The sequence below is a fragment of the Furipterus horrens genome, unplaced genomic scaffold, assembly GCF_987537825.1.
Source record: "Furipterus horrens unplaced genomic scaffold, mFurHor1.1.pri manual_scaffold_7, whole genome shotgun sequence".
Taxonomy (NCBI): domain Eukaryota; kingdom Metazoa; phylum Chordata; class Mammalia; order Chiroptera; family Furipteridae; genus Furipterus; species Furipterus horrens.
This window is the reverse complement of record NW_028327177.1, coordinates 17,127,971-17,148,233: the sequence shown is the minus strand read 5'-3', so window position 1 is coordinate 17,148,233 and position 20,263 is coordinate 17,127,971.

Below are 20,263 nucleotides of genomic sequence, written 5' to 3'. Positions count from 1 at the left end.
AGCTCATAGTCACACATAATGACAGTTAAGGGTTAAGTAATGGAACTTAATAGTAAAACTGTATACACATATAAGTATGTTCATTAGAAACTGTATCCCCATTCTACCTATCCTTGAGACTGTCTAATTAGGTATCTTTAAATGTCTATCATATTTTAATGATTAGTAAATAAGATAGTCAGTGTAACTTTAAATCATTATCCAAAAATTTTAATGCATATCCTAACTTATAAATACTTAATCATGGTTGCATTTAATTGAAAAAATAATGTGTGCTTCTTATTCCACAAATGAAATTATACTTCCCATAAAAAAAGAAGGCTTTATATATGGTAGCACCTAAACAAAGTATTCATTAAAATAAACAATGCATTTCATGTTTGTGTCTGTTTCCATATGTTATTTCATTGGTTTAGAATCACTACTAAATACCCCACCACTGAGAACTCTAATCCCTATGTTCTAAATTCGAGCATCAATTCCAACTTTTCCAGCAAGCATCATCAAACATCATGGTACTCTCCTCTGTGTCTCCAAAGCACTTGGTCATGACTGTTACTTGATCACATCTCTGTCATGGGCCCTACTGTGCTGTATTATGACATCTCTGTTCTTTCAACTCAATTCTACATCTCCTTGAAAGAAGAATGGTGCCTGAATCACTTTTATGTTGCTTACTCTAGCACGGTGCTGCACTCTTTATGGTCATCTTTATTGGGTGACTAAAAGACTCACTGAATTATATAGATGGAAATCTTGTAAGGAGAGTTTTCATTGAATATTTTATACATACACTACTTATTATTATGCCCCCAAAGAGGATATATTTTATTGAGAGAGTGTACATTTTCTAGTACTGATTTATTCTGTAGTTTCATAACCCTTAGCAGCTACATACAATTTATTTTTGTGCACACTGTCCTTTAAAAATGTCACACCTTAACTAAGTGGTGAAAGGGTTAGGTTTTCATGTTGGTATTTTTTCAACTTTATAGCTATATATTATAGCTATAAATGTTAAACAGTAAATTGCTTATTTTTCAAGTAAATACTATTCTGAATTTTAACATTCATATACATCCAAAATGCCATTCATCATCATAATCAAAATAATAAATATCCATCACTCCAGAAAGTTTCCTATGACCCCTTTATAATCTGCTCCCACTCCTTATCTGATTGCTCTGTGTAGAGACCATTACTGATCTTTTTGTCATTATAGATGTGTTCATTATTTAGAGATTTTTATATATGGATTAATAAAATATGCATTTTTGTATGAATTATTTTACTCAAAAATTATATTTTATAATATGCAAGTTATTTTTTCATTTTTCATTTTTGAGTCATATTACATATATATATCACAGTTTATCAATTTACTCAGTATGGGCATTTTTGTTTCAATTTTTTATTATTACAGATAAAATTGTATGAAAGTTTTTGTACTAGAATTTGCTTCTTGTGTTTTCCTTTTTTATCTTTTTAAATGAAGTACCTGTTCAAATATCCCCTCTTTTTATTATATAAGGTATTGATTCTTGATTTAATTTATTTATCAGAGATAGGCCTATTCAGATCATCTATTTTATCTTGTATGATATTTGGTTGGTTGTGTTTTTCAAAGACTTGTTGATAGTTTTTCTTTATTGCCTTTTTAATGCCCACGGATCAATATTGGGCACATCCTTTTTATTTCTGATATAGTTAATTTACATCTGCTCTGTTATTTTAATCATTGTCATTGCTGGAGGTTTATTAATATTTTTTAAAGTGTTCACATCTATTTTCTCCATAGTTTTCTTGTTTTCAATTATATTGACCTCTGCTCTAATTTTTAATATTTATTTGATTCTTTTTGTTTTAAGCTTAAAGTTCTCCTATTTTCTTTTCTATTTAATTCATATCTTTCATCTTTTCTAACATATGCATATAATGACATAAACTTTCCTCTAAGCACTATTGTCCCTGAACTCAACCAAGTTTAATGCTATGCTTTCTTTTTAATTTAGTTCAAAGTATTGTTTAATTACTTTTCAGACTTCTTTGATCAATGAATTATTTAAAAATGTGATATTCAAGCTTAAAATATTTGAGAATGTTTCAGCTTCTTTTATGGATTTCTAGTTTATTTCATGGTGGTCTGAGAATACCCTTTGTAAGATTTATATTCTTTTAAATTTGGTAAAATTTTTAAAAGGTGTGTTTTATGTTCCAGAATGTGTTTTATCTTGGTTAATATTTATGTGACCTAAGGAAGAATATGAATAATACTATTGTTCAATGAAGTATTCCAAAATATAATTTAGATCTAGTTGATAGAGCACTTTCTAGAAAACTTCTTTCTGATTTTTGCCTTTTCATCTATAAATAAATGAACAATGAGCCTTAAAGTTTCCAGACATCATGGTAGATGTGTATATTATTCATTGCAGGTCTTTCCATTTTTGGCTCACCTATTTTATTTTATTTATGCCTATGCTGAACTTTTAGTCCATTTTGACATGTGAATGAACTTATAAACTATAACTATGATCAAGAGGGTGAAAGCATCCATCACATCCCAAAATTTTCTTATGACCACTTATAATCGCATTTCTATTTTTTCTCCCCTACTGATTATTTGTTTGTTTTGCATTCAACACAATTTTGTATTATTTTCAGGTGCAACAGGTAGACATTCATATGGGTTACAAAATGATTCCTCCAATACTTCAAGTGCCCACCTGGCACCAATAGACAGTTATTATAATATCGTTAAGTATATTCCCTATGCTTTCTCTTACACCCCCATGCCTGTTTCATAACTACCAAGTAGTTCTTCTTAATCTCATCACCTTATGTTACCCCACTCCCCAACACCCCACCCTCTGGACTCCATCAGTTTGTTCTCTCTATCTAGAAGCATGTTTCAGTTTTGCTTGTTTAATTTTGTTCATTACAGTCCACAAATAAATGATAACAAATGGTTTTTGTCTTATCCTATCTGGCTTATTTCACTTAGCATAATACCCTCTAAATCCATCCATGCTGTCACAAGTGGTACGATTTTATTCTTTTTTATGGCTGAGCTAAGCCATTGCATATATATATATATACCTTTACTTTTTTTATCTACTCATTTTTTGATGGGTATTCGGGTTGCTCCCGTATTATGGTGATTGTAAATAGTGCTGCAGTAAACATAGGGGTGCATATATTCTCTCAAAGTGTTTTGGGTTTCTCTGTATATATGATATATACCCAAAAGTGGCATCGCTTGTCCTCAAGCAAGTTCATTTGTAATTTTTTGAGGAAACTCCATGCTGTCTTCTACAGTGTTTGCACGAATCTGCATTCTCACCAAAAGTGCAGGAGGATTACCTTTTCTTTACATCATGGCCAACACATATTGTATGTTGACTGATTGATGATAGATTTTCTGACCAGTGTGGGGTGGTATCCAACTGTGGTTTTAATTTGCCTCTCTCTAATGGTTAGTGATGTTGAACATTTTTTTCATATGCCTATGGACCAATTGCATGCTGTATGTAGTCTCTAGAGAAGTGTGTATTCGGGTCTTCTGCCTACTTTTTGACTGTGTTTCCCACCCCACCCCCTTTGGTATTGAGTTGTGTGAGGTTCTTTTTTCTTAATGAATTTTGGATATTAACCCCTTATCAGATGCATCATTAGTGAATATCTTCTTCTATTTAGTAGGTTGCTTTATGGTTTTGTTGATGGTTTTCCTTGCTGTGCAAAAGCTTTTTTAGTTTCAGTTAGTTTCATTAGTTTGTTTATTTTTTGTTTCCCTTGCCCAAAGAGATATGTCGGGAAAAATACTGCTAAGAGACATGTCCAAGATTTTATTGCCTGTTTTCTTCTAGGAGTTTTATGGTTTTAGGCCTGACATTTAAGTCTCAACTGTTTTAATGCTCAGTTTTTAGGTGTATCGATTGTTAGAAATCCTTGTAGACTTCACCATATAACATTATGTGTTTTCTTTCTTTATACTTGATAACTTTCCTTGTTTTGAAATCTTCTTTCTCTATAATTAATATAGATATTCTAGTTTTCTGTTATTAATGTTAGCCTGGTATATTTTTCCATACATTTACTTTTAACCTATCAGAACTTTTATTTCTTGTAGATAAACTATACTTATATCTTGTTTATTTGCCCATTTTGACAATTTCTGTGTTAATTGGTATAGTTAGATCATTAAAGCATAAAGTGATTACTGGTGTGTTGGATTAATAACTACCATTTTGGAAAATGTTTTCAGTTCATTAAAATTTTTCTTCTTACTTTTTTTTTTTTTCATGTTTTTTGCCTTTTTAAGTTTTGATTGTGAATTTTATATGATGCTATTTTATCTCCCCTGTTAGCATATGAAGTAGTCTTCTTTTTTGTTTTTTTTTTCAGTAGTTAACTAACAGTTTTTCATTTACATTTACAACTAACCAAAGTCTAACTTCAAATAATATACCACTTCATGGCTAGTGCAGATCCACCATAAAAAAGTATTCCAAATTCCTCCTTCCCATCCCTATGGCACTGCTATCATTCATTTCATTTATCAATATGCTCTAATCACCCAAATACATTGTTACTATTATAACTTTAAACAGTTATCTCTGAGATCAATAACAATAATAAATAATTTTGTTTTAACTTAATCTGTTCCTTTTTTGTGATTTTTCTTTTTAAATAGATCCTAATTTTGACCTGTATTATTTTCCTCTGAAAAAGTACATATTCATTAGATAGTTGAACTTCTGCCATCTTTGGTTATTTGATATTGTGTATAATAAAACATTTTTTCAAGAAAACAATGTATCATGCTAGAAAACTTTAACATGTTTTTCTATCTAAAATCTTTTCAGTGCTCTCCTATTCTTCGCACATACTCCACATTCGTTGCCATTTTTTCTTTTAAAAAAAGTTATTTATTTATTTGTTTATTTATTTATTTATTTTTAGAGAGAGAGGAAAAGACAAAGAGAGGGAGAGAAACATCACTGTGTGGTTGTCTCTCATTTGCGCCCCCAACTGGGGATCTGTCGTGCAACGTAGTCATGTGCCCTGACTGGGAATCAAACCAGTGACACTTGGTTTTCAGGCCAACACTCAATCCACTGAGCCACAGCAGCCAAGGTTGTTGCCATTTTTTCATAGTGAACACTCATGACCCTCACAGATACTATCCTATCTGCCTAGAAAACAGTCACTCATTGAATTTTTTACTGATTAATCTTTCTATTCCTATATATTTGATTTCATATGTTTCTAACAATGATAACCTGTCTTTGACCACTCATCTAGGACAAGTCTCTTGCCCTAAAATTATATAACTATCAATACTTCTATGTTTAAATATATGTAAGAATTACAACTACTTATTATTTTTTCTAATTATGGCCTTTTGCTGTGTCTATTTTTATATCTAACACAGTGTACCAATGAATATTTTTTAAAATAAACTTATTAATCTTTGGTGAGAGATCCATGTTAATTTTGACTTCATGGATCATTTCATTGATGAGCCAAAAGTAATAATCAACTTTTATTTATATTCATCCTATAGAGACATTGCCCTACCTTTTCAAAAACTTAGATGATATTTTTATTGCTTTCTATCTTCAGTGGAGGTAGTTCTTTTCACTCTAGGTTGTATATCATATAATTTTAAATTTATTTTCCCAGTTTCTACAATACTTTATATTACTTTTGACAAATGTTTGTAGGTATGCACAAGAAAATAACAAGGACTAAATTTAAATAGTTTGAGTCCTATCTGTGATTGTATTGAAATGTCACATGACCTTTGCATCTATCAATGTTCTAATCAAGTGAGTACCGTCTGTTTACCCTTGGGAATTTTTCACACTTGCAAATATGCATGAAATATTTGAGTTTTCTAATGTTATAATACTTGCTCCAAAGTCTCTACATTTTTGAGAAAACTAATGAATATTATTTGCAGAAATAAACTTCTAACCAAGAAACTGTTTTTACAAGCATACTATTGTTATAACAAGTGGAGAAAACACTCTAAAGGGAGAGGTGCCACAGCAAGTGACTCCAGAGAGCACTGTACTGTGGAGGAGGGGAAATAGTCCACGGGAGACAAGGATGTGCCTGGTTAACAGCTGATATGTTTACACCATCTGCTCTCTCAGGCTCCATTGTCTCTGAGGTACAAGGAAGTAATGCAAAGTCACACAAGGTCACTTAGTTCTTTGGCAAAGTCATTAGAGAGAAAAAATTACAATTATTTTCATTTAATAATATAGAAGTTTTAAATGCTGAATAATTTCCAGACATTATTTTGGTATTATTTAAATGTACATATTCTTATGAAGGACTCCAGGTATTTAAATGTAGTATCCACACATATAGAGGAATGTTAATGTTTCAGTTTATATAAGTGCATTTTTTTATCATTTCATTATTTCTGAAACAATGATTATTACTTGGTTAAATTTTTGCTATGGTTACCTCTGTGTATTGTTTTCTTGATAAGGAATTAGTCAAACCCTACAATGGCTGCTTCACAAGAACCTGTCTTATTCATCTTTGTATTCCCATTCATTTATGGACTAAGTGTGTGTGTTCCCCCAAAATCCATGTGTTAAAACCCTAACGTTCATTATCTATGCATAATCTTAATTAAATTTTTTGTTAATGGCAACACTTTTGTTCTGATTATGTATCATGTATGATATTTCTTCCTACTGGTTAGAGTTGAACACTCATATCCAACTGATGCTTGTTTCACTCTGTTTCCAAACTTCCAATTGTTGATAAAAGAAACTTGGAAAAAATTAGTCTTCTAATTAATGTTTCTTTATAATGAATGTCTTCTCATAGTCATTGCAGGAAATAACATGTGCCTTTCTGGTTAAGAGACAACTGATACTACTTCCCAGTCGTTATGTGATTTATGATAATATGCTAAATATCCAACACAATTGTATTCAGTAATAGCTAAATATATATAACACTTATTATATGTCAAATCTAATATGATATTTAATACAACCCCAGAAAGATCCATAATACCGTATGGATACTAAACTCTACAACCAAAAACTTTGTTATTAGTGCACTCTCCACTTATTCATGAGAGAATTTAGACCTGGGATAAACAACACTGGGGAATTTCACATATTATGAGAATTTTGGTTTCATAGCTCTACTCTTAAATGTTATTTTTATTGACTTTCTGTATCTGATGTATTTGGTTACAATAGATGAGGAAAAAAGAAAAGAAAAAGAAAGAAAATCGCTCGAAGACGTTAGTTTCCCTATGTCTTTCCCAAGTGGAAATTGTGTATTCTTTCACAAACCACATGTCACAGGCTGGAGATGAGGTCACTTTGCCCCTTTGGTCCAATGCCTGTGCACATACACATCTTTACTTGTTCACCTTCTGGTAAATCCATTGAAAGTTGAGGTTAATGTTATCTGGCAGCGCCACTCTCTTATTCTCTTGATTTATGATACCTTAACTATTGTAGATACCATACCTGGTCTATCTTAAGTAATTTTTAACACTGAAATATGCAATTTAACCAAAGCTCTGGCTTCCTATGCTCCTCAGGTTCCCCACCCATTCATTTTTATCCAAGTATTTCATAATATTTTTTGCACATGCTTTCTCCACACTTATTTACCATTTATTCCATAGTTCACAGTGGCTAGCACCATTAAAATGATACTTTGTAGTCAATTAATATTTCTCTTTTATCAATTCCAAAAGTACACTTCAATTCTCAATTTGTTTGACCCAAATAACATTTATAACATGTGATTAGAACTTTCACTCTGGATAACAAGGAGAGCTAGATAAATTAAAGGTATATTTTAATCCTTCAGGAATGTCATATTTCTAAGGACTTGCTAATTTTTAATAGAAAATGGCATAGGTCCCAGTATCAGAACCCCTGATAAAGAGTCAGATATGATGGATACAAATAAAATAAAATATTTAACTTGAAGTTTGGAATTGCTAGAGAAGCCTGAAATTTGGGAGTGCCCATTTTTGGTGCCTAGCACTTAATCCCATCTTCATGGTGTTCTTTTTTTTTTTTTTTTTTTTTCCCCTAGAAAATGAACTTATTTACATGAATGAGGCATAATGATAAGGAGCAAGGCAAGAAGATATATAAAGAGAGAGTGGTGCTTTTCAAACTTTCTTGTTGATGAGAAAATAAATATTACATTTTAGGACATGGCAAGGTGGGGGTGCTCTGATAAGTACCTCTAGAATCAGATGGGATTCTATAGGGCAGTATGAAAATTAGGGTGCATCAGAGGTAGATAGAGCATTGCAGAAACATTTACTTCAACTCAAGTGAGTTGAGCTCCTTATCAATTAATCTGCCATTATTCTGATTGCAAGTGAGTAAAGTGAGTTTCCTCTGAAGAAACATTGCATCATTGAGAACTTCTAGAATATTGTTTTCATGCAAAATACACTTCATTCAACCAAAAACTGCCACAGATATCAAGAGATAAAGAAAAGATAACAGAAAATATAAGTAAACCCCAAATGACCCACACTTGTAGAAGTTATCTGGAAATGTACTGTAAAGGTATGATGTATAAAAAGTATAAAAGAATGATGTTTTCAAGAGACTACTGGTAAGATGTAAAATGTACTAGAGAACTAAACTCAGAAAGACTATATAAAATAAAAATTATAGAATTTGGAAATACAATGAATAAAATTCAAATCTCAGAATATGAAGTTAGTGTTAAATCAGATACACCAAAAAACAGGACTAATAACTGGAAGTAAGGTCAGAAGAAAATACTTAAGATGAAAAAAAAAAAATAACAAAACAAAATATACTTAGAATGTAAAAGGAGTGAATGAAATAAAGAAAAATTAGTAAATAAGAAGAATTTAAATATTTGATCTACATGAGTAACACTAACACACACTCACAGGTTCAAAATTTTAAACACAGTACATGGTATGTTCAAAAGACACATATAATTATATAGACTTTGATAAATTATATAAATAAATAATGGACTAAACTATATCATATAAATCCTAACATAAGATTGCATAGCTTTACAAATGTCAAAGGAGATTTATATGAAGAGGTATTACAATAAAGGAAAACATCATAAAATGATTATGGAATTATTCAGCTAAATAATAATTCTAAATTTATATTCCCTAGTAACACAGCTTCAAAACATATAATACAAAATCATATAGCTGAAAAATGCATAATAAAACAGATACATCCCAAATCATAGCAGGAAACTTTCACATACAATGTCTTTCTTAACAACTGATAAAATAAACAGAGAAAATTACAGTAATATCTTCCATGAAACTGGCTCCTGGGGCCAAAAAGGTTTGGGACTGCTGTATAATATACAAGAAAATGCTGAGACCCTGGAAATTAAGCTATACACTTTAAAGTTATTATTGAGGGGACTCCTATGGGCCCTTGAGGTGGACGGGAGTGTCCTCTCCCCCTCCCCCTCCCTCTCCCTTTCTCTCTCCCTCTTCCTCTCCCTCTCTCTCCCTTCCTCCCTCCTTCTCCCCTTCCCTCCTTCTCCCCTTCCCTCCTTCTCCCTTTCCCCTGCTCCCACCAGCCCTCAAGGTGGACCAGGAGTTTCCCTCTTACCTCTATTTCATGAAAATAAATAAAATAAAGTAAGATAAACATAAAATTATCACTGAATCAAAGCATAAATTGAAATTGGAATGTATTGTAAAGCTATACTTGGAGAGATATTTTTAAAATTAAATGGTATCTATTATAGAGAGAACAGCTGAAAATAATTATTTAAGTATCCACCTCAAAAGGATAGAAAAATATTACAAATGAGTCTTATATGTTATAGAAAGAAAATAAAAAGATACAAATATAAATTAATGAAGTGTTCATTAAAATACATTAGAATAAAGAAGTAAAATTAAAAATTATAACTTCAAAAGCTTAATAAATTGCTTGACCTTCTAGCATCATGATAAAGAAATTCAAAAGCAAAATAGTGCCCATTAATATAATAGTACTGGAAATAAAGGTCCTGGCCAGGTAGCTCAGTTTGTTAGAACATCATCTCAATATACCAAGGTTGCAGGTTCAATCTCCATTCAGTTGAACAGCAAATTGATGTCTCTCTCTCTGTCTCTCTCTCTCTCTCTCTCTTTCTCTCTCTTTCCCCCCCATCGTCCCTCCTTTCTCTGTAAAATCAATTTAAAAAATGAAAATGAATAATACTGGGAATAAAACAAGTGCTATCATTATGGGTCCCAGATACATAACATAAAGATAATAATGGGTAGTTGAACAATATTAAATTTAGATAAAAATGACAAATTCATAGAATAATGTGATTCCCGTGCATTATACAAAATAATGGAAAAAGAAACAATTCCATGCTTGTTTTGTGGGGACAATATAGTCTATATAGAAAAAATTAGAAAGATTCCAAGAAAAATACATTAAAAGCTAATTGTCTTCATGAAACCAGATGGCAGTTTTTAAATACTAATGATTGAAATGGAGAGACATATAAACAAAAGTAATATGTCATCATGAAATTAAATTTATTCCAAGACAGCAAACCTGGTTTAATGTTTAAATATCAATTAATGAAATTTACTATATTAAAACATCAAAAACAAAACATATAATCTTCTCAAAGATGTTAAAAATATATATATATAACAGCATCCATTCATGATGGTGATATTAGCAAACTAGGAAAAAGAGGGAAGTCTTGGAATAAGATGAAATTTGAACTGTGTTGTTAGTTGACTAATACTAATTAACTAAGCTGTGATAACTGGAATTCATATATACAACTGTGCCAAATGAGTACTGTTTGTAGTACAACTTGTCAAGATAACAAATATTCAAACAAACCTGTAAAAAAATTCTGTGAGTTTATTTGAACCAAACCTCAAATGCCAAGAAGCTAAACTTCAATGAGTTGGCAAAATGCTCCAGAGAATGGCAGTTTAGCAACTTATTTTATAATTATGATCAAAGGAGGAGGCACAAGAGGGCTACATGAAATCCATTGGTGATGGATTAAGGAGTAGGGAGAAAGCAAAGCCAGTGGGGGAGAACCTCTGGGATTGGATGAAAAGTACATTGATAGACACTTTCACACAGGTGAGTACAGGATAGTTAACAGTCGACAATTAACATGATAACAATACCAGTGATGGAATTTGTGGTCTCCCCTTGGTGTGATGCCTGTGCTTTGGGGGGTCCAAAAAAGTGAATTTGATATTTCAAAGGTATGTGTTTTATCATAGATGTAAAAAGCCAACAGACAGACTCAGTTAAGGTAAAGATTAACCTTCGTTAGGGAAAAATATCAGCTGAGGACATGACCAACCCCCATGGCCTTGTTTTTAATTAGAAAGTTGTTAATTGCAGAACATCCAGTGGTTACTGCGGGTCTCTGAGTTTGTAAGTCTGCCACGCAGCCTCCCCTGAGCTTGTCAGGTTCAGTATGTGGCCCCTCCTCCACCAACCTGTGTGAAGTAACTGAGCGTTTTGAATATAAATTATGTTAAACAACAAGACAATATAATTTACTTTGTTTTAATTGGTATATTTAAAATCAACTCAAATATTTATGTTATTTTACCCTCTAACAGAAGGCAATAAAGTAGCACAATAGGTATAGAAAGTAAATTTATGACAAGTGGATATTTAAGATGCACGGAGCCATTTGCTTTGTGAAAGTCATCATGAATAAAAAGCATTCGTTTTGATGACTCAATACATTTAGCATGATCGGAAAATAGAGTGTTTACCAATTCATAGGGTATTTAAACAGAAAACTTACTGAGGTTGAAAAAAGCAGACAACAGCAAGAAATGCAAAGGTTTTCTCATTAGACCATGAAATGAAACAAATTCAACATTAATATGTAAAGAATTCAGACCATATGGGATGATTATTTGATAAATTGTTCTCAAGTTTGTTAATGAGCGTATTGTGTTATGTTGGTTTACCGGGCACTTCCTTTTTTATCTCAATATATATGAATATTCACTTTTTATATACTGTAGGTATAAATTTGCCTTGACTAAGATATTTTAAAGTGCTGCAATTCCATAGCTTTTTGTTATTTACTAATGAGAAATTTGCATTAATTGAAAGCAGATAAAATGTTCACAATTTAATTTAATATTAATATTTACTTGTGATTTAACTAAATATTATTTATGAAATTTAAGAGACACATTAACTAGATGACAGTTTTCAAATGATATAATTGTACAAAATATCTTCCAGTTACACCTAACTTGGTCTTTGCATTTACTATTGGAATCTTCAGAACGGATTACGTGACAGCTGGTGATGATCTAATAAATGCCTCGGATTCAACCTTCCTCACTGTGAACCACTTCTGCATATAAATGATACCTATTTTCTGCAGATACATGCCAACCATAGTGGAAAATTTTTATAAAATATTAAGAAATAGGGCTCACCTTCAAGGAGCTCACCATTAATAGCAGTCTGACGTGTCCTCTTTGAACTGCACTATGGCTGACACAGCACATATGTACAAAGTTAGCATGAATGATAAGAACTTCAGAGAATCTACCAAAGATTAATTGAACAAATATGTATCCATAACCTACTACATGGGATATAAATGCACAACCTGCTGGATTTGGTTTAACCACACATGATATGTCAATTGGGGTAAGATCCTTAAGAGCAAGAAATACAATGACATATTAATCTATGTACTCAAGGTACCATTTATAGCACACAGCACACATCTGTGACAGGGTACCCTTGAGTATCCATGCCTCAGCAACAGTCTGAAATTATGGGCCATTTTCCATATATCTTTTCTTACTTTGGAGAAATAAGATAGACTTGGACTTAAATCATCACTCAAAGAGCATGATAATGTGAAGCAGTTTAATTCCTGCCTGAGATCATTTATATCAGTTGTTATAAATTAGATGATGAAATGAATGCATATGTTCTTCAAAACATTATATATAGTTCTATCGTTACAAACCTTTCATTCTTGTCACCTAGTATTATTTTATTTAGGAACTGAAGGAAGCTCATTTTTCAGTCTGCATGGGAAAAATAAATATAGTTATTTGAGGTCAATACTGACAATCATTTTGGATTTAAAAAAGGGAAAGAGAGATATCCACATTTTCTACAAGCAAATGATAACCAGCTCACATCTCCACAACTTATTAAGATATTTTTTTTCTTAACTCAGTGAATTCAAGGATAACTTAAGAAAACCAAGAAACCAAAGGAGCTAGTATGTGAATCCTGTTTAGTTTCACCAGGATTAGAAAGCTATTTGAACTTCATTGGAAAATCTTTATTTTTAAAGAAAATTTTCCTTTCAAAGTTTTGAATCTCTTTCCCATTATATTCTACATGTGATTTATTATTTAAATAGGGCCCCTAAAGAGAATGAAATCTCTTTGACTTTGGCTAAGCACTTATATTTATTATTTTAAATGTTTTGAATGTACCTAGTAAATAAGTTTTCTGGTTTTACATTTAGTTTTTTCAATTTTAAAAGTTAATATATTTAAGAAGAAAACAGCAGGGATGTCATTAAGCTATTTAGCATGAACATATTTTATACACAAAAGAATATATTTTTTATTTAGATGTATTTTATTGTTATTAATGATAGATCATAATTATATAGAGCTGAAAAAGTGTATTGAGTGTATTACATAGTTTAATTTCAAGTCTTGTAAATAAACTGTACTGAGAGAATAGTTCCCAGAGAATAGTCCCATTAGAAAGGACTCTGAGTCTTGAGATTCTCTTGCTTGAACCCTTCCCATCTCCAGAAAGTGCTCATCAGGTGTAGAGGATTGCTACCAGTATGGGACCTAGAAAATAATCTCCTGTATATGAAAATAAATGTAACCAGTTGTGCAATATTCTGTATTACTGGGAGGCTCACAGGCTAACCTCAAATAATGCAGTATCCAGGGGCATCAGCTCTGCAGGTGTATCTCCGATCTGAATTCTGACTCTTACTTGCTGAGGGACCTGATACACCCTTTTACTTCATCTCTCCTGCTCAGGCATCTCACTTTTAAAATGGAAATGTGCCCAAATAAGGTTGGTGTTGACCTCAAATCATTACATTTATTTTGGCTTGGGGAGGACAAATGAGATAATTTATCTAAGGCACTGAAAAGACTGCCAAACATACTATGTGCTCAATAGTTGTATTTGGTTATTATCACCATGAAATATTTTTTGTAGGTAAGGTCCCAGATAAGAAATATGGTGGATACCCCCTCAAAAAGAGATAAAAATTATGAACAATTCAAAGCTCAATGATATTGTTATTGATTTTAATATTAACAATAAATTTTTAAATAAGAACTTAAAAGAAATGTACATATGTTTTATAATTAACAGGTGAAAGATCCTATGCTTTGCCAGTGATCTGGATATTCAGTAAAAAAAGGAAAAGGGCAATATCTTTCCTGGACTAATTGGATAGTCAACTAATTATATTTGTGTCTATATGTGTAAAGTGAGTGTGTGTATATGTGTATATATGTGTGTGTGTATAAATATATATACACACGCATATGTATAATGAATCAAAAATTAACTCTAATTTACAGCTTCTTATGGTTTATGTTTTATTAAATTTCTCATAATATGCCAGAGGTATTTTTTAATTAGTGCATTTTCCTCAAAAAATATGTAAAATAGCTTTTCTGTAAGTATAATCTTGAGTTAAAAAGTAATATATTTTAGGCTGTCACCATGAATTTTAAAAAGCAGAATATCATAGGAAAAACACATTTTAAAGAAATCAGAAACTAAATTTCAGGTGACAAACTGCAAAATACATTGAAGACGACATAAACAACCTTTAACTAATTTAACATCTTAATAATAATTGAGTTCATATGATTTTTAAAAATTCTCTCTTTATAGAGTATGAAATACAGTTTAGTTTTGCATTTTCAAAAATACTTATGTGAGCAGTCTTTTTTTCTCTGTATTTTTCAATACATATATATCAAATAGTATTCACAATTTCATTTCTTATTCATAGCTAATGTGATATTTAAGGATTATAACATTTTCATTCTGAAATATTTCTTCATACTTATTATACTTGGTTTGCCTGTCATTTCTCCCTAGGTGATTAAACTGCTTAAACAAATTGTCATTGGGAATCAAAGAAGACTAGCTAAACATGCTGGGCTTCATCTTTTTCCATGGACAATTGAATTTCCTTATCTACTTAAATAAGCTTCCTAGGACATTAACATTTACAATGTGTTTTTACTTGCATGAACTGGATTTCTCTGTCAAATAGGCCAGAGACTGGGATCAGTTTCAGAATTAGGTATACTGTAGATTCTCAGCTCAGACATATCAGAAAATAAAGAAATTGTTTGTGATTGTGTATAGAAACTTACGTAGAAACTAAAACTAAGGGATAACCTTTCTTTGTAAGCATTAAAATTTCGGCGCAGCGGTCACTTCAGCTTTGGGTTGAAAACATTTTCTGTCTCCAAAGTGGAGGGTACTTTATACACACACACATACAATTTGCCACTGGGTTGCAAGAAATATGGGTCTCAGTGGGAAAATAGAAAATGAGAGTCTTTGAATTATCAGAAAAGTATATATTCCTTACATAAGATAGAGGCTGCAGATTCTCAAATTTCAAGATTTGGCAGAAATTACTCAATTTCCATGCCCTGTAAGAAAATAGTATACAAAAATAAGGATTCTCCCCAACTTGGTAAGGGCAAAGTGACCCAGATTAGTCTCTTGCTGGGAGATGTCCTCAAGTTTAAATTGAAATGTCTTACTCTGGACAGTTGTCATAGATTGACCTTTTAGTGGTAGTTGAAACCAAGCTGATTGTCTTAACCTGTCTCCTCGTCTCTGTATATAAATGATTATCTTTGTGGTCTTTGGCAAAAGTCTTTCTTTTAGACTCAATATTGCATCCTGAGAAAAGAAATTTATTTAGCTTAACTATCCCAGGCCCTAGAATTTGGCTTGATTTCTAAACTTTGTGTCAGGGTGGTATTATAACTTCTATAGCTTACTAATTCATAGAACCCCCTATAAGTGTGGTGCATGAGCTATGGAACCCTTGAGTAACTCAATTCCTAGGGCCCCGGAGTAACTCAAATACAATGAAAATGATCCAAGCATTACATGTTGTTTAGTTTAGAGAAGAACTGATATTTAAAAAGTTATTTTCTCAAATTTATGATCCATGTACTCTCACAATACAAGAGGCAGAAACTGTAGTTTGTGTGGGTTAAAAGGAAAGATTTTATTATTGTTGTTACTGTATTTGTTATTGCTTTATGGTTTTGTATTTCATGAGGTATGTTGGCATATTAATGGGTCTTTATCATTATTACTCTGTAAGTGTTTTGAGCAAGAAGAATGGGAAGGTTTGAGGCAACTCACCCTCCTCACACTGTTTCAGATCTTTACTTTGTGGTTTTGAATAGTTTGCATGGACCACATTCTGCCTCCGTGCATCCCCCAGCCTGCACCAGCTCTAGGCACCATTCCGTTACTACCTCCTTCCTATACATACCTGAAGAAAGCCATTAATTACCTCGCTACTCTGGTTTTAAGTGTTTGTATTTTAGGCACTGGGTATGTCAACCTATGAGTTCAGTCTATTGCCCTAGAGATTTCGGTCTCAGTTCACTTTTATTCTCTCTTTGAGTTCATAGAGAAAAATCTATGTAAATATGTTCTCAAAAGTTTTGATAATTATCTGAGGTCATATCTGTGCAAGGGGAATTCGACAGAACTGAGGGTACCTAGTATGAATTTCCTTCTTGTCTTGTTAGACTCAGGAAATTCAAGAAGGAATGAGAGTGCTTTGGTGCAAATTTTGGAAGGTGTGAAGCCGAGTCTTGCTTTTCAAGTGCCCATGTTGTAACTGATGAAAAGTTTTCTATAGAAAGAATTCTCATTGCTATAATGAGTAACTTCGTTTGTTGAAATGAATTGATGCACCTGGATCAAACTCCTGGTAACATAATTCAGGGGATTTCTGACTTCTGTTATCTAGGAACAGAACATTTGTTCAATAAATATGTATTGTTGCACATCAATGTTCATGTCAATTTGATAAGTTAGATTGCACCCATTTAATTCCTTCAATAAAAGGAGCATGAATTATTGAATCGGGGTGACTAGAGTTGGAGCCTGGCTTTACCAAGCTGCCTGCATTTTTCCCTTCAGCTTGACTAAAGATTAGAGGGGATGTTTCCTACATGTAAGCCTCTGACCTCTCTTTTCTTACAATATTTATTTTTGAAAAATTGTACATTGTTGCTATACCATTAGAGATGTGGTATTTTTAAAGCCTCCTGACAGTCTTCTAACCTGGGACTGTCTTTCTCAAGGACCTAGGGATGTCTCTTTGAAATGTAATGATAAAGGAAGTAAAAGCCTCTATCTCTCCATCTCTGTGAGAGGGTAGAACTTAACTTCAATGGGCATCTTGCCTCAAATTATAAAACAACCACCTGTCATGAAAAAGAGGGGAATGGTTGCTTTCCCTTTGATTAAAGCCGATTAACAAGTACAGACAACCTCTGACTTCTCCAGTCCAATTCACCCTTTAACAATTCTCCTTACCCTCTGTTTCATGGGCTTTGGTATGCAGGCTTGGCCTTTGCCTTCTCTCCTATTGCTGGCAATAGTATTGGAATAAAATCCATTTTTGTTTGCTCATCTTGAGCAAGTTCTTTAAGACCTCCAATATATACTAGCTCTGGTATTAGGTAAGTTGATAAACTTTTTTTTTTCTCAGTCCCCTTGTTTGTAAAATGAAAGAACTTAACAGAATTGTTGAGAGAAATAAATGAAATAATGAATGTCAAACCTTGTAACACTGATATACATTATACATTGAAAAAATATTTCCCTAGCCATTCTTTATCAACAGAATACACTTTAAGAACCCACTCACTGATTTTTCTGGCATTGATCTTGGCTTTCAACACACCTGAGTCCATCATATGTGTGAAAGACTGTGCATGTCCCTTATGTGTATCTCTGCTTCCCTAATATCAATTCAAGAATATCTGGTTATTGCCTCTCTACCATGATGATAAATGGATGTTGAAATTGAATCCCTAGAGAGTCTACTAAACAAAAGAAGTGCCCAAGTGAGACGTAGCACCGGCTTTCACAGATCTTACATGTAATGGTGATTGATGACAAGCATGGAAACAAATTAAAAATAATATAATGCAGAATTAAGTGAGAGTTATAATAGAAGTATAAATACAGAATAAGGTAAAACTTGTCCCCTTCCTACCTTTGAAATTAAAAAAAGAAACACTTTGAGAAAGATTTCTACTGCATTATTTAACTTAAAAATAATGAGCTTAAAACAATTCTGTGGTTCTGATGTCTGAGTTTCTCATAGTAGGGAAACCAGTCCTAGAATCAAAAACAGCTGGTCCCTGAATATTTCTTCTCAATTGCTGCCTGACTCTCTTCTGTCCTCTAGTGGTAATCTGTAGAATTTTTGTATCCTAGTTTCAAGATTGAACCATATTGAAACAATGAATTAAAATTGTGGAAAGCATTTTGTAGGCAAAAGATTACAGAGAAAATAATTTTGTGTTTTCTGAAAATACTATTAAAGTTAATTTCTACAGTTAGGTTCTAAATTTATCCTGGGTTCTATGTTGGTTTAATCAGTGAATTGGCCATTTTTAATTGAAGGGATAAAATGACAATATAATATACTGTGTATCAGGAACTGTGTTAAATGTTCCACATGCATTTAGTCGTTAACTTTTCAAAAGAAAATCTATATATATACATGTATATATATACACACACACACACACACATAACCATTTTATATATATATATATATATATGTATATATATATATATATAATGATTAATAAAGATCTCTTGAGTTTTAGGGTGGTTAAGTGCCATGTTCAAGATCACACAGCTAGATAGTGAAATATGATGTGAAATCTGGCTCAGCTGTCTAATTCCAAAGCCCATACACCTAGAAACTTCTTTGTCAAACATACCATGAATAAAATTTCTCAGGTAGCAATAGGTTGGAGCAAGAACCCAAATGTTATCATTTCTTTACCCCATATTTTCCCCTAATTGCCACTGCACTTCTCTATATAAAGTACCAAACTTCTCTAAAGATGTCTAAAGAAAGAAGGCCCCACTTCTTCTGTTCCCATTTATAATTCAGTCTTCCTCAATCTGGTTCTGGCTCTAAACTAGTCCTCTGAAAATGCCTTTGTTAAGATCATCAATGACCTATGTCATTGAAATGTCAATGATACACCAAATTCTAATGATCCTTATGAAACTCTCAAGGAATTAAACTCTTTTTAAGAACTGTCCTTTTAACTTTCAGTGCCTTATTTTACATCTCTTCTTTTTCTTTTCCTTCTTCCTCCTCTTCCTTCTTTTCCTCTTGATATGCTTCTTCATCTCAGGAAAGCTTTTTGGTTTAGGTGATAGACTCAAATCCTCTGCTTAAATTCTGAATGATGAAGGAACTTCGCAGCCTCATTATTGGCTCTGTGTTCCTTTCCATATATGAAAAAGGAAAAATACTTTTCCATAATAGAGCCAAATTTGTATATCTATGAGGCCTCCAATCTCCTGTGCATCTACGTAATTGCATCTCCATTTTAAAGTCTCAAATGAATCTAAAACTAAATAATACCATAAAGTTTTATCTTGATTTTTCACACCAAATCATAATGTCTTCATACCTACCTATTACACCACATTCTCTGGCTCTTCTAACTGGAAACCTTAGACCTATGTTTTATCTCCACTGCCCGTCTGTAACAGCCCATCCAACACAGTTCTTTGTCTCTTCTGTTCCCTCCAACCGTCCCTCCGACAGCACAGCTCAGGACATTGACCTCAGTCTCCATCACTTCTCTCACTGGTTCTATGCTATCCTAATTCTACACCAGCCATTTAAAAAGACCTTGTTAATAGTCAAATTCTATTTCACCCTGGCTGGTTTGGCTCAGTGGATTGAGCGTCGGCCTGCGAGCTAAGTGTCGCTGGTTCGATCTTCCAGTCAGGGCACATCAGAGAAGGAAAACTCTGATTCCAAAAAACCTCCGCTGCCTTGCGGCATACCTCTTCAGGGGAAAGGCTAAGGGAGTAAACCCCGACAGAAAATCCGGAGCCGGAGTCCCTAAGGCGGTTTGACGTTGTTGTCAACACCGGCAACTCCTGCGGCGCACCTG